Source organism: Elephas maximus, chromosome 1 (genome assembly GCF_024166365.1).
Source record: "Elephas maximus indicus isolate mEleMax1 chromosome 1, mEleMax1 primary haplotype, whole genome shotgun sequence".
In the NCBI taxonomy this organism is placed as follows: domain Eukaryota; kingdom Metazoa; phylum Chordata; class Mammalia; order Proboscidea; family Elephantidae; genus Elephas; species Elephas maximus.
Genome location: NC_064819.1, coordinates 131,616,846 through 131,622,345, shown reverse-complemented (window position 1 = coordinate 131,622,345; position 5,500 = coordinate 131,616,846).

Below are 5,500 nucleotides of genomic sequence, written 5' to 3'. Positions count from 1 at the left end.
CGGTCCCGACTCATAGCGACCCCATGTACAACAGAACGAAACACTTCCTTGTCCTGAGCCATCCTTACAATTGTCGTTATGCTTGAGCTCATTGTTGCAGCCAGTGTGTCAATCCACCCCGTTGAGGGACTTCCTCTTATCTGCTGACCCTGAACTCTGCCAAGCATGATGTCCTTCTCCAGGGACTGATCCCTCTTGACAACATGTCCAAAGTATGTAAGATGCAGTCTCACCATCCTTGCTTCTAAGGAGCATTCTGGCTGTATGTCTTCTAAGACAGATTTGTTCCTTCTTTTGGCAGTCCATGGTATATTCAATATTCTTCCCAACACCACAATTCAAAGATGTCAACTCTTCTTCAGTCTTCCTTATTCATTGTCCAGTTTTCACATGCGTATGATGTAATTGAAAATACCATGGTTTGGGTCAAGCACACCTTAGTCTTCAGGGTGACATCTTTGCTCCTCAACACTTGGAAGAGGTCCTTTGCAGCAGAATTGCCCAATGCAATGCGTCTTTTGATTTCTTGACTGCTACTTCCATGGCTGTTGATTGTGGATCCAAGTAAAATGAAATCCTTGACAACTTCAATCTTTTCTCCGTTTATCATGTTGCTCATTGGTCCATTTGTGAGGATTTTTGTTTACTTTATGTTGAGGTGTAGTCCATACTGAAGGCTGTGGTCTTTGATCTTCATTAGTAAGCGCTTCAAGTCCTCTTCACTTTCAGCAAGCAAGGTTGTATCATCTGCATAATGCAGGTTATTAATGAGTCTTCCTCCAATCCTGATGCCCTATTCTTCTTCATATAGTCCAGCTTCTTGTATTATTTGTTCAGCATACAGATTAAATAGGTATGGTGAAAGAATACAACCCTGACACACACCTTTCCTGACTTTAAACCAATCAGTAGCCCTTTGTTCTCTCTGAACAACTGCCTCTTGATCTATGTAAAGGTTCCTCATGAGCACAATTAAGTGTTCTGGAATTCCCATTCTTCACAGTGTTATCCATAGTTTGTTATGATCCACATAGTTGAATGCCTTTGCTTAGTCAATAGAACACAGGTAAATATCCTTCTGGTATTCTCTGTTTTTAGCACTATTTTAGGGCCTGTTTTTTAAGATGATGACTAGTTACATGCAATTGGAGTGGTTCTGTTGTCAATGCCATAGAAGTAATAAATCATGAATCCAGAATTTAATTACATCTTTTTTTTTTTTTTTTAACAAATTCAATGCATGTAACTGCCATGGCTGATAGTTTCTAAACATATCATACTACTAACAAATTGTGGTCCAATGACATAGTTTTGTAGAATGAAACATTTTCTGTGACTTGACAAGTAAAATGCTTATATCCATCTCTTATAGTTTGCACTGGCAAAACTATGTTTCTATTACAAAGGTTGGAAAAACACTCTTTTTTGGTGTTATGGACCCCCTGGAAAACAAGGACTCCTTTACATCTATAATGAACCAGAAATTTATAAATTACACTCAATAAGTACCTAGAATAACTGTGTAATATCTCTCCTATCAAATCAGGTAGGTGATATAAGAACAACCACTTTCATGGCTCCATAAAAACTGGTAGTAGTGGAGATAGGACCAGGATTGTGAAATAGTCAGATGCTTCCTGTTGTACCTCTTACAACAAAGACCTAAGAAAACAAGTGAATCAGATATATGTGACAATCCAGGAACCCTAATCATCAAAGACAAGGCTGAAGAATTGGACTCAGTGACAGGTGGAAAGAAAGACAATTCAAAAACTGCTGAAATGCGGAATTACAGATCATGGGATTGATGGTGTCTTCCTAGCTGCATCGGCACAGCACACAAAGGTTAAGGCAAGCAGCAACATCCTAAGTCAAAACCCAGCCCATTTGGTGCAGCTAAGCAGCAGAGAATCTGCACCTACATCCAGAACCAAACAGGAGCAACACCAGACCTCAGAAAGTTAAGTGTAAGCTCCCAAACCATGGCATACACATTAGCCCCTTCCCCTACCAGAGCTCCATGGCCTAAGAGTACTCCTTTCTCTTCATCTATCCCCCTTCCCACTCCCACACCAGTCCTGTGGCATTCAATACCCTCAAACCTCCTAAGCTGAGAACTCACAGCTGGGACCAGACGCATTTATTTGCTCCTTTGCCCATCCACTGGCTTAGGTGATCAACAGACTTGCAGAACCCTTCGCCCCCAATGCCTAGCAGGCAGACCTGACACCACATGCTCTTATAGGGACAGAACGGGCAGGGCATTTACCTGAAGCCCACTTTTACCTGTAGCATCCAAGTGGAAGCTATGGATGTGTGACATTTGATGCTGCCCCACTCCCTAAGAAGGGACCTCACCACCTACACCAGGGGCTTGAGGGCAGATGGTACCACCCACTCCATCTAGCCACCCACGACAGGGGCCTAAGAATCAGTGGTATCTCCAACTCCTCCAGCCAACAGTACTGGGCACCCAAGGACTGGCTGCACTACCCACACACTACACACTATAGTGGACAGGGGCATAACTCCATCCTATCCCCATGCCCTCAACACACTACACACTCTAGTGGACAGGGGAACACTCTCCACGTGGGCACCCAGGGGCAGCCAACAGCCCCTTGCCTTGCCCCCCACATCACATCCCACTGTAACCAGGGACTTGTGCCTGCTCCGAACACCCCCACACGGCCCTGCCCAACCAGGATTGTAGATGAGAGTCTCCGCACCACAAACTCAGTAACCATTGATTTGGACGTCTGCACCCCAACCAAATGGAAAGCAGCAGAGAACACACCCAAAACCCAACCCAAAAACCAGGGAAAACATCCCCTGTACCCATGGACAGATGACCAGAAGGACAGTTTCATCATCTCACAAAAAAATGCCACCTACACCTTCAACACTCCCTGCAAGAACAGCATACAGACTTCTGGGCTCACACATCTCGCAGCTGCTCTGACCATTTGGAGACAAAGGGTGAGGACTTTAACAATGTCAACGTCCAGAGTAGTACACACGTCCAGGCTACTTGGACATATCAAAACAAAACAAAAATACAGGATGCAGTGAAAAAATGCAATAAAAAATATAATAACTTATTGATGCCTCAGAGGCAACAGTCAGTATCAAACCACATAAAGAAGTAGGACAAGATGGCTCCTGCAAGTAACCAAAATAAAGAACCAGGAAGCCTTTTGGAGGAAGAGAAAGAAATGTAACTACCTGATAAAGAATTCAAAAGATTAATATACAGAGCTCTCCAAGAGATCAAGAGGGAGGTCAGGCAAAACATAGATCAAACCAAGGGACACAGAGACAAAAGCAATAGAGGAATTAAGAAAAACAATACAAGAACAAAATGACAGAATAAATAGGCTGCTAGAAATCATACAAAAACAGTAACTAGGAATCCAAAAGATTAACAATAAAATTTCAGAATTAGACAACTGAATAGAAGGTCATAGGAGCAGAATTGAGACCATGGAAGTCAGAATTAGTGAGGCTGAAGATAAATCCCTCAACATCAATTTGTTTGAGGAAAAATTAGAAAAAAAAGAATGAAGAAACCTAAGAATTATATGGGCTACTATCAAGAGAAAAACCTACAAGTGATCAGAGTACCAGAACGGAGGGGGATAATGGAACACACAAAATTGTTGAAGATTTGCTGGCAGAAAACTTCCCTAATTTCATGAAAAATTAGAAGACATCTATCCAAGGAGCTCAATACACCCCATACAGAATAGACTCCAAAAGAAAGTCACCAAGACATATCATAATAAAAATCACTAAAACCAAAGACAAAGAAAGAGTCCCAAGAGTGGCTGGGAATAAATGAAAAGCCACCTGCACTGGAGTGCCAATAAGACTAAGGTCTGATTACTCAGCAGAAACCATGCAGACAGAAGGTAAAGGGATGACATATACAAAGCCTTGAAGGAAAAAAAAATGCCAGCCAAGAATTATTATATATCCAGCAAAACTGTCTCTAAAATACAAAGGCAAATTTAGGGCCTTTCTAGATAAACAGAAGTTAAGGGAATTTGTAATAACCAGACCAAAATTACAAGAAATATTAAAGGGAGTCCTCCAGTTAAAGAACCAACAACATCAGACAACAATCCAAGACTAGGACACAGAACAGATCAATGAGATACCAACCTAGATAGGGAATTCACAAAAACAAAACAAAGATAAAAGACTGAAAATAGGGAACCAGGTAGTTGATACGTAAACAACCACAATGTCAGAGCAAAAAAGAGTGAAAAAATAGTGTGGTCATAGAACTTCCATATGGAGAGGAAGCCAAAGTGATCCTCAAGAAATAAAAGACTGGTTTAAACTTAGAAAAAGAAAGGTAAATTTCAAGGTAACCACAAATGGAACTAGCAAACCTACCCATCAAAATAAAAAGGAAGAAAAACACAAAGACTCAACAAACACAAAATCAGCAATAATGAAAGAAATGAAAAGAAAATATAAAAACAAAAAGAACTCAGCACAGAAAATTAAGCAGAACAAAGAAGCCATCAGCACCACACACACATGCACACAAATACATCAAAATGGCAGCAGTAAACTCATACCTATCAATAATTACACTAAGTGAAAATGGCCTAAATGCATCAGTAAAGAGATAGAGAGTAGCAGAATGGATAAAAAAACATGATCCATCTATAGGGTGTCTACAAGAGACACACCTTAGAAACAAAGACAGACAGACTCAAAAGATGGAAAAAAGGTGTATCAAGCAAACAGTAACCAAAAAATAGCAGAAGTGGTGATATTAGACTTTAAAGCAAAATCCACCATAAGAGATAAGGAAGGACACTATATAATGAATAAAGGATCAACAATAAATATATATGCACCCAATGACAGGGCTCCAAAATACATAAAATAAACTCTAACACCACTGAAAAGAGAAATAGGTAGTTCCCCAGTAATAGTAGGAGATTTCAACATACCACTTTTGATTAAGGGCAGAATATTTAGAAAGGAACTCAATAAAAATACAGAAGATCTAAATGTCGCAATCAACCAACTCAACCTCACAGATGTGTACAGAACACTCCACCCAACAGCAGCAAATTTACATTCTTTTCCAATGCACGTGGAACATTCTCCAGAATAAATCACACTTTAGGCCACAAAGTAAACCTGAACAAAATCCAAAATTCAAAATAATACAAAGCATCTCCTCTGATCATAACGTTATAAAAGTAGAAAGTAATAACAGGAACTGCCAGGAAAAAAAATAACCAAATACATGGAAACTTAACAACACCTGGGTTAAAAACTACTGGGTAGTGGAAGAAATCAAGGGCGGAATAAAAAATTTCATAGAATCAAATGAGAATGAAAACACATCTTACCAAAACCTTTGGAAAACAGCAAAAGCAGATCTTAGAGGTAAATTTATAGGAATAAACACATCAAAAAGAAGAAAGGGCCAAAGTCAAAATGTTAACCCCACAACTCGAACAAAGAGAAAAAG